Raw genomic sequence first — 10,995 nt, forward strand, 5'->3', positions numbered from 1 at the left:
GGAGAAAGACAGTATAGGACTAGTAGGAGAGAGACAGTATAGGATTTTGGAGAGAGACAGTATAGGACCAGTAGGAGAGAGACAGTATAGGACTAGTAGGAGAGAGACAGTATAGGACTAGTAGGAGAGAGACAGTATAGGACTAGTAGGAGAGAGACAGTATAGGACTAGTTGGAGAGAGACAGTATAGGACTAGTAGGAGGGAGACAGTATAGGACTAGTAGGACAGATACAGTATAGGACTAGTAGGAGAGAGACAGTATAGGACTAGTAGGAGACAGTATAGGACTAGTAGGAAAGAGACAGTATAGGACTAGTAGGAGAGAGACAGTATAGGACTAGAAGGAGAGAGACAGTATAGGACCAGTAGGAGAGAGACAGTATAGGACTAGTAGGAGACAGTATAGGACTAGTAGGAGAGAGACAGTATAGGACTAGTAGGAGACAGTATAGGACCAGTAGGAGAGAGACAGTATAGGACTAGTAGGAGAGAGACAGTATAGGACTAGTAGGAGAGAGACAGTATAGGACTAGTAGGACAGAGACAGTATAGGACTAGTAGGAGACAGTATAGGACTAGTAGGACAGATATAGTATAGGACTAGAAGGAGAGAGACAGTATAGGACTAGAATGAGAAAGACAGTATAGGACTAGTAGGAGAGAGACAGTATAGGACTAGTTGGAGAGAGACAGTATAGGACCAGTAGGAGAGAGACAGTATAGGACTAGTAGGAGGGAGACAGTATAGGACTAGTAGGAGGGAGACAGTATAGGACTAGTAGGACAGATACAGTATAGGACTAGTAGGACAGAGACAGTATAGGACTAGTAGGACAGAGACAGTATAGGACTAGTAGGAGAGAGAAAGTATAGGACTAGTAGGAGACAGTATAGGACTAGAAGGAGAGAGACAGTATAGGACCAGTAGGAGAGAGACAGTATAGGACTAGAAGGAGAGAGACAGTATAGGACTAGTAGGAGACAGTATAGGACTAGTAGGAGAGAGACAGTATAGGACAAGTAGGAGAGCGACAGTATAGGACAAGTAGGAGAGAGACAGTATAGGACTAGTAGGAGAGAGACAGTATAGGACTAGAAGGAGAGAGACAGTATAGGACTAGTAGGAGAGAGACAGTATAGGACTAGTAGGAGACAGTATAGGACCAGTAGGAGAGAGACAGTATAGGACTAGTAGGAGAGAGACAGTATAGGACTAGTAGGAGAGAGACAGTATAGGACTAGTAGGAGACAGTATAGGACTAGTAGGACAGAGACAGTATAGGATTAGTAGGACAGATATAGTATAGGACTAGAAGGAGAGAGACAGTATAGGACTAGAAGGAGAAAGACAGTATAGGACTAGTAGGAGAGAGACAGTATAGGACTAGTTGGAGAGAGACAGTATAGGACCAGTAGGAGAGAGACAGTATAGGACTAGTAGGAGAGAGACAGTATAGGACCAGTAGGAGAGAGACAGTATAGGACTAGTAGGATAGAGACAGTATAGGACTAGTTGGAGAGAGACAGTATAGGACTAGTAGGAGGGAGACAGTATAGGACTAGTTGGAGAGAGACAGTATAGGACCAGTAGGACAGAGACAGTATAGGACTAGTAGGACAGAGACAGTATAGGACTAGTAGGAGAGAGACAGTATAGGACTAGTTGGAGAGAGACAGTATAGGACCAGTAGGACAGAGACAGTATAGGACTAGTAGGACAGAGACAGTATAGGACTAGTAGGTGAGAGACAGTATAGGACTAGTAGGAGGGAGACAGTATAGGACTAGTAGGAGAGAGACAGAATAGGACTAGTAGGACAGAGACAGTATAGGACTAGTAGGACAGAGACAGTATAGGACTAGTAGGAGAGAGACAGTATAGGACCAGTAGGAGAGAGACAGTATAGGACTAGTAGGAGAGAGACAGTATAGGACTAGTAGGAGAGAGACAGTATAGGACTAGTAGGAGAGAGACAGTATAGGACTAGTTGGAGAGAGACAGTATAGGACTAGTAGGAGGGAGACAGTATAGGACTAGTTGGAGAGAGACAGTATAGGACCAGTAGGACAGAGACAGTATAGGACTAGTAGGACAGAGACAGTATAGGACTAGTAGGAGAGAGACAGTATAGGACTAGTAGGAGAGAGACAGTATAGGACTAGTAGGAGAGAGACAGTATAGGACTAGTAGGACAGAGACAGTATAGGACTAGTAGGAGAGAGACAGTATAGGACTAGTAGGAGAGAGACAGTATAGGACTAGAAGGAGAGAGACAGTATAGGACTAGTAGGAGACAGTATAGGACCAGTAGGAGAGAGACAGTATAGGACTAGTAGGAGAGAGACGGTATAGGACTAGTAGGACAGAGACAGTATAGGACCAGTAGGAGAGAGACAGTATAGGACTAGTAGGAGAGAGACAGTATAGGACTAGTTGGAGAGAGACAGTATAGGACTAGTAGGAGAGAGACAGTATTGGACTAGAAGGAGAGAGACAGTATAGGACTAGTAGGAGAGAGACAGTATAGGACTAGTTGGAGAGAGACAGTATAGGACTAGTAGGAGAGAGACAGTATAGGACTAGAAGGAGAGAGACAGTATAGGACTAGTAGGAGACAGTATAGGACTAGTAGGACAGAGACAGTATAGGATTAGTAGGACAGATACAGTATAGGACTAGTAGGAGACAGTATAGGACTAGTAGGACAGAGACAGTATAGGATTAGTAGGACAGATACAGTATAGGACTAGAAGGAGAGAGACAGTATAGGACTAGAAGGAGAAAGACAGTATAGGACTAATAGGAGAGAGACAGTATAGGACTAGTTGGAGAGAGACAGTATAGGACCAGTAGGAGAGAGACAGTATAGGACTAGTTGGAGAGAGACAGTATAGGACTAGTAGGAGAGAGACAGTATAGGACCAGTAGGAGAGAGACAGTATAGGACTAGTAGGAGGGAGACAGTATAGGACTAGTAGGACAGATACAGTATAGGACTAGTAGGACAGAGACAGTATAGGACTAGTAGGAGACAGTATAGGACTAGTAGGAGAGAGACAGTATAGGACTAGTAGGAGACAGTATAGGACTAGAAGGAGAGAGACAGTATAGGACCAGTAGGAGAGAGACAGTATAGGACTAGTAGGAGACAGTATAGGACTAGAAGGAGAGAGACAGTATAGGACTAGTAGGAGAGAGACAGTATAGGACTAGTAGGAGAGAGACAGTATAGGACAAGTAGGAGAGAGACAGTATAGGACTAGAAGGAGAGAGACAGTATAGGACTAGAAGGAGACAGTATAGGACCAGTAGGAGAGAGACAGTATAGGACTAGTAGGAGAGAGACAGTATAGGACTAGTAGGAGACAGTATAGGACCAGTAGGAGAGAGACAGTATAGGACTAGTAGGAGAGAGACAGTATAGGACTAGTAGGAGAGAGACAGTATAGGACTAGTAGGAGAGAGACAGTATTGGATTAGTAGGACAGATTCAGTATAGGACTAGTAGGAGACAGTATAGGACTAGTAGGACAGATATAGTATAGGACTAGAAGGAGAGAGACAGTATAGGACTAGTTGGAGAGAGACAGTATAGGACCAGTAGGAGACATTATAGGACTAGTAGGAGAGAGACAGTATAGGACTAGTAGGAGAGAGACAGTATAGGACTAGTAGGAGAGAGACAGTATAGGACTAGTTGGAGAGAGACAGTATAGGACTAGTAGGACAGAGACAGTATAGGACCAGTAGGAGAGAGACAGTATAGGACTAGAAGGACAGAGACAGTATAGGACTAGTAGGAGGGAGACAGTATAGGACTAGTTGGAGAGAGACAGTATAGGACCAGTAGGACAGAGACAGTATAGGACTAGTAGGACAGAGACAGTATAGGACTAGTAGGAGAGAGACAGTATAGGACTAGTAGGAGAGAGACAGTATAGGACTAGTAGGAGAGAGACAGTATAGGACTAGTAGGACAGAGACAGTATAGGACTAGTAGGAGAGAGACAGTATAGGACCAGTAGGAGAGAGACAGTATAGGACCAGTAGGAGAGAGACAGTATAGGACCAGTAGGAGAGAGACAGTATAGGACTAGTAGGAGAGAGACAGTATAGGACTAGTAGGAGAGAGACAGTATAGGACTAGTAGGAGAGAGACAGTATAGGACTAGTAGGAGAGAGACAGTATAGGACCAGTAGGAGAGAGACAGTATAGGACTAGTAGGAGACAGTATAGGACTAGTAGGAGAGAGACAGTATAGGACTAGTAGGACAGAGACAGTATAGGACTAGTAGGACAGAGACAGTATAGGACTAGTAGGAGAGAGACAGTATAGGACTTCAAATCTGAGCTCGGTCAACAATAAGGTCTAGGTTGATGACTCATCTTTAGGAGTGGATGACATCATGGAGATTGATGACTCAACTTTAGGAGTGGATGACATCGTGGAGTTTGACTCATCTTTAGGAGTGGATGACATCGTGGAGGTTGATGACTTGAGATTGAAAACAAACAAGCGGCTCAAATGCAGCACTTCCGCACTGGGCAAGACTTATTAAAGCACGTTAGCCCCACTTCTCACCCACTAAGTCAACAAAGACCCAGACACTCACCACCACACTTGATTCCAGGATACTGGCTCGCCGTTATCAATCAATATTGTATTGACGCTACATGGCACAAAGTCAAACAGTGTCCTCTAAGAGGACGGATTGTGAGCAGAGAGCCAGGAGAGATTATATTGCTTCACCGGCATACTAATTCACCCCTTGTCTGGGTGCTGGGAATCTGGGATGCACTGATGAAGACTCCGTTCCATAAGGTCAGAGCGGTGTGATCACACATTACCGTTGATGGATGGACGCAGCAAATCTCATCCTGGTGTCAGGTCAGGGTGTCACGGTGTCAGTCATGGAAGCATCAACAAGACCTGGTGTAGGGAATACTGTAGTACTAGTCTGTAGTACTAGTCTGTAGTACTAGTCTGTCCTAGGCTCTTATCTTAACCTTTGACTAAGGAAAACCAACTGTTGTAGCATGCATTATCGTCTGCAGGCAATTTAAATTCACCATATTTGATTTAAAGAACAAAAAGGTTCCATTTACAATCCAAAACATTTGAAATCGTAAATGTATAATGGTAAACACAGTACAAACGGTAGACAATCGTAAACAGTTACTTTATACCCTCAATGTAGATATTTGGATTCAATTTATTCTTATGCAATACAGTTAATTACCAAAAAAAGTCCAAACTCAAAGATAAAAAGGTAGCCACTCAGACCTTCAGTATGTCTCAAACATACTGTTCAAATGTAACGACAACAAATGAATACACATGGACCAATTAACACTAAAGAATGTGTGACGGCTGACAGGATCCCTTCTGTAGAATAAATACTATATGACCTGGTGTGATGACCTGAACAGGCATTTCCTGGTTTGGCTCCTATAACCCTGAGGAGTTAGCTGATTGGTGCACCGGTGGTGGCAAGTTTGTAATAGGCCCCTTTGAGGGCCATGAGATGGTCATGTGGACCCTGTTCGATGACGACGCCCCTGGACATAACTGCGATGATGTCAGAGTTCTGGATGTTGGAGAGACGGTGGGCGATGACGATGCAGGTTCGGCCCTCCTTCGCGTTATCCAGCGCCTCTTGCAGTCTGTAACACACACACACACACACAAAGCTTTGAGCTGATTTCACAATCACTCATGACTCACCGTGATTACTTGATTACTGCCTCTGCCTCAATACAATGGACCTAAGGCACAGGCAAATTGCATGCTTGCCTTGCCTCGTACCAATTCTAAAGCTATTTGAAATAGCTATCTGTAATAAAGATATCTGTATAAATTGAATCTATCCTCATCAGGTTCAGCACTTCTTCTACTGTTCGTGGTGATGACAGGCTGTTGTCATGGAGACATTACCTTCTCGCTCTCCGTGTCCAGGCTGAAGTGGCTTCGTCCAGTAGCAGGATCTTAGGGTCGCGGATAATCGCCCTGGCGATTGCTATGCGCTGCTTCTGTCCCCGAGAGAGCTGGGAGCCCTGGGAACCCACGTTGGTGTCGTATTTCTAAAGGGAGAAATTAAAACTTTAAAAGACTACGGTGTCAAACAAAGGGCACAGAAACTGGACATTTGTATTTGGATCTTAGTGTGCGGGTATCTTTGATAGAAACAAAGATGTTAGAGTGACTTGCCACAACTGATTTAAATGACATATCTAAATCGTTGGCGTTTCCTTCCTAATGGTGCTACAAACTTCAGTGGCAATTTTGTGTTGTTTTAAGTTGGTACACTGACAATATTGTTTTAAATTAGTACACAGACAGTGTTGTTTTAAGTTAGTACACTGACAGTGTTGTTTTAAGTTGGGCTTTCTTGGATGCGGAGATGATGTCATTCATGCTGACTTCGCGCAGGTTGTCTCCGTACTTGATGTTGTCTCCGATGCTGCAGTCAAACAGAATGGGCTCCTGGGATACGATGCCGATCTTGGAGCGCAGGTACGAGACGTTGACCTGAGTCGAGTCATGGCCATCAATAATCTGCAATGCTACGTGGAAAATCCAGTCAACTATCCTGTGAACTAATCCAGCTCCCAGGATACCCTCATCCTCTTATAGTCTTTATACCTCTAGAGAAATGTATGGGGATATTGCGTGCTGCTGAGAGAAACTGAGGACTCACCACTTTTCCCTGGTCGGGGTCATAGAATCTCTTCAGTCGCTGGACGCTGGTGCTCTTCCCACAGCCGCTGCTGCCCACAAAGGCCAGCGTCTGGCCGGGCTTTACCGACACGTTGAGGCCGTTCAGCACCTGGATGTCTGGCCGGGTCGGGTACGTGAACTTACAGTCAATGAACTCTAAGTTCCCTCTGAAATCAGGCTGAACGAGAGAGAGAGGGGGCGTGAGCAAGAGAGATAGTGAGTGTGTGTTTGTGTGCGCTTCCGCGACTTGTACCCATTTGTCCCCCTCGTTGCTGTAGACGCTGATCTTTGGCACGCGGTCGAGGAGCTGGAGGAAGCGGGCAGCTGAGATCTTGGCCTTGGCATAGTCTGGGGTGTAGGAAGAGGCACGGCCCAGCGCTGTGCCACTGGTCACTATGGCTGAGATCACTCTGAACCTTTCACAGAGAGACAATGGGGTTTAGTCAAGTTAATATATAGGAATTAACAAAGGTGGTGGAAAGGTGGTGGAGGTAGTGGAATACATCTTGGACAATGTGATTTCATGGTCTGTTTATGTTGTTGACAGGTATGCAGGCAGACAGGCAGGCAGGCAGACAGTTTCTCTCACCTGAAGACCAGGCTGTAGTGGAGGCCCTCCTGCCGCACCAGGTACCCTCCAAATCTGTAGGAGGCGCTGTTGGACATGAAGACAACACAATGGGCGAAGCCGTAGCAGGCGCCGTACACAATGGCCTTTTGGTTGGCGGCCTGGTACGGAGCCTCCAGGTGAGCCTCGTTCATCTCCACAAAGCTCTGTTCCTTCCCCAGCCCCACGATGGTGCGGATGTTGTTCAGGGCCTCGCCAGAGATCTACAAAAGATACCACAGAGATGTCACAACCACCCACCACTACCAACGTGTAAGTCTAGAATAGGAAGTAGGAACTGTATACAGTACAGGAACTCTACGCATGATCTCTAACACACTGTAAGATAAGCTCTCCAGTGGGTTTACTGTGACCAGGTTTCAGGAAGCGCTCACCTGATGTCTATAACATACATTACAATAGTTATAGGCTGAAATATCTTAGAATATGACACAAGGGAAGTTCTGTGGTAGTGACTTTGCTTGAATGACCCTAACAGAAGCTTTCGAGGAAAATGTTGATAACGTATTGATAACTAATGTGAGAACTAACTAATGCTAGTGTACAACCATGCTTCAATGACAATTCACTTCCAGTCACAGTAGCACTATGTGACTATAGCCTGTGTTACAAACAGCCCTGGCCAGTGAGTCAGTGGAGTACTGTAGCCTACCCGTCCTGCATCCTCCATGGCCTGTTTGTCCTGCTTGGCGAAGCCAGTGAGCATCTTAGCCTGGAAGCCTCCGGAAAGAGCCAGTAAGGGCAGGAAGCACATGATGACCAGGCTGAGCTTCCAGCTGAAGTAGAAGGAAATGATGACGGCCACGCCAATGTTGGTCAGAGAGTTAACGATCATGCCGATCTGAGAGCCCGTGGCCTAGGAGAGGACGAGGGAGCGGTGTCAATCACTTTGGGTCAGATTAGGTTATTTACCCAGAATGCCAGATGGGTGAAGTTTTCTTTTGTGTCCTGTTTCAGGTTCCCCATCGTCCTGCAGCGGAGAAAAAAAGAACATACTATTAAATGTGACCTTGTTTTTACGTGTCACAATTCTGAGAAACATGATAAGAAATAGACTCCCGAGTGGCGCTGCAGTCTAAGGCACCGTATCTCAGTGCTAGAGGTGTCACTACAGATCCTGGTTCAATTCCAGGCTGTATCACAACCGGCTGTGATTGGAAGTCCCATAGTGTGGTGCACAATTGGCACAGCATCGTCCGGGTTTGGCCGGAGTAGGCCGTCATTGTAAATAAGAGTGTGTTCTTAACTTACTTGCCTAGTTAAATAAAAATTCAAAAACCGTTTTCTGTTTAATTTATCATTTTTACCAACAAGAACACAAATCACACAGAATATAAGTCATGACAAGTGTTTTTTTTTATCTGAGGAAGATGCACTTACATGTATGCATCGTTAGGTTCTGTAATAAAGAGATGATAAAGAAATATTACACTTTTCTAAAGCATTGTTTATGTCAGGAAAATTACATCAAATCCATGCATTGAACAATCATATTTATGCAGGTGTACCTTCATCAAAACCATTGTTTTCTTCTCCCAGCTTTTTGATGCTGTGCAATTTCACTGATTCAGCAGGCATCCTGGACTGTCTACAATACATTTATAAGAGAAAAAATATATAATAAAAATGAATTACAAAGCCAAAATACAGCTGTCAGGAGAATTTTGAATCCCAATGATAATAACTAACAATTATTAAAGCTTTGACTAATTCCCGAGGTTTGTAAGACCCTGAGTTTAATAATAATTAGGCAAAGACTCAGCTTCTGCAAAAGGTTCGTACAGTTTATTCACAAGAACGTTCTGAAGTCCATAATACAAAGACATCCATTTTATAGTTCACTCCCTACTTACGCACATACATACACACGAACAGTAGATATCCTACATACGAACAGTAGATGAGTTGTATCCCCTGTTTATCACTACCAAGCCGGCAGTTCCATTCCCCCGAGATTAGAGGAACCTTGAAAGGACTCCCTGTCCTATCATAAGTTTCTCAGAGTTCTAGCCAGGTCAGGTCATGCATAGTTCAATGGTTCTCGGTCTCTCCTTAGTCACACTGAAGCTTAACATTCTAATTCATTATACATGTTACAGAATCGAATGATTACTAATAGTTACATTTGTCTAATTATTCATTATATCTGTTACATCATGTCATTGTTACGTTTGTCGTACGATGAAGGAGACCAAGGCGCAGCGTGTGTATCGTTCCACATTTTATTTTAACTCTGAAACTATGCAAGACATACAAATAAACAACTAAACAAAATAACAAACCGTGACGAAGAGGTGAAACATACACTACCTCAAAATAATCTCCCACAAAACCTAGTGGGAAAAACAACAACTTAAATATGATCCCCAATTAGAGTCAACGATGACCAGCTGCCTCTAATTGGAGATTATCCCCCCAAAAAACATAGAAATACAGAAACTAGAACCCCACATAGAAATACATAAACTAGACAAAACCCCCAACATAGAAAAAAGAAACTAGAACCAACATAGACATAAATAATCTAGACAAAACCCCCTGTCACGCCCTGACCTACTCTACCATAGAAGATAAAAGCTTTCTATGGTCAGGACGTGACAGTACCCCCCCAAAGATGCGGACTCCGAACGCACAACCTTAAACAACAAGAAAAACAGGGAGGGTTAGGGTGGCTGTCTAATGTCGGAGGCGGTTCTGGTGCGGGATGAAGAACCCTCACATCCGGCTTATCCGCCAGCATAGGAGGCGGCTCCGGTTCGGGGCGTAGCCCCTGCTCTGCCAGCTGATCCCTCCGCTTTCGTGTCACCGGACCGCGGATCATCGCAGGAGGCTGCGGACCGCCGGACCGCTGGCGGGGGCTCCGGACCGCCGTCTCAGGAGGTTCCGGACCGCAGGCCGTCTCAGGAGGTTCCGGACCGCGGGCCGTCTCAGGAGGTTCCGGAATGGGAACTGTCGCCGGAAGCTCCGGACTGGGAACTGTCGCCGGAAGCTTTGGACTGGGAAGGCGCACTGGAGGCCTGATGCGTGGGGCTGGCACAGATGGCGCCAGACTGGTGACACGCACCTCAGGGCAAGTGCGACGAGCAGGAACAGGACACAACGGACTGGGCAGGTGCACTAGAGGCCTGATGCGTGGGGCTGGCACAGGTGGCGCCAGACTGGTGACACGCACCTCAGGGCAAGGGCGAGGAGCAGGCACAGGGCGTACCAGGCTGGATAGACTCACTGGAGGCCGGATGCGTGGGGCAGGTACAGGATATACTGGGCCGTGGAGGCGCACCGGAGGTCTCGAGCGTAGAGCAGGCACAACCCGTCCTGGCTGGATGCTTACTTTCGCCCGGCAAATGCGGGGCGTGGCACAGGACGCACTGGGCTGTGAATGCGCATTGGCGACACAGTGCGTGGAGCCGGCACAGGATATCCTGGACCGAGGAGGCGTACTGGAGACCAGGAGCACTGAGCTGGCACCACACTTCCTGGCTGAATGCTCACTCTAGCCCGGCAAATGCGGGGCGCTGGCAATGAGCGCACCGGGCTGTGAATACGCACTGGAGACACAGTGCGCATCACCGCATAGCACGGTGCCCGACTGGTCACATGCTCCCCACGATAAGCACGGGGAGTTGGCTCAGGTCTCCACCCTGAC

The 10,995-nt window shown here is 46.0% G+C and overlaps 1 pseudogene; it reads right to left on the reverse strand.

Moving 5' to 3' along the window:
- Positions 1-5,373: 5,373 nt before the first annotated feature.
- On the reverse strand, positions 5,374-10,170 carry LOC106574578 (bile salt export pump-like; annotated as a pseudogene).
- Between the last annotated feature and the right edge of the window lie 825 nt (positions 10,171-10,995).

This window comes from Salmo salar, chromosome ssa16 (assembly GCF_905237065.1).
Source record: "Salmo salar chromosome ssa16, Ssal_v3.1, whole genome shotgun sequence".
Classification (NCBI taxonomy): domain Eukaryota; kingdom Metazoa; phylum Chordata; class Actinopteri; order Salmoniformes; family Salmonidae; genus Salmo; species Salmo salar.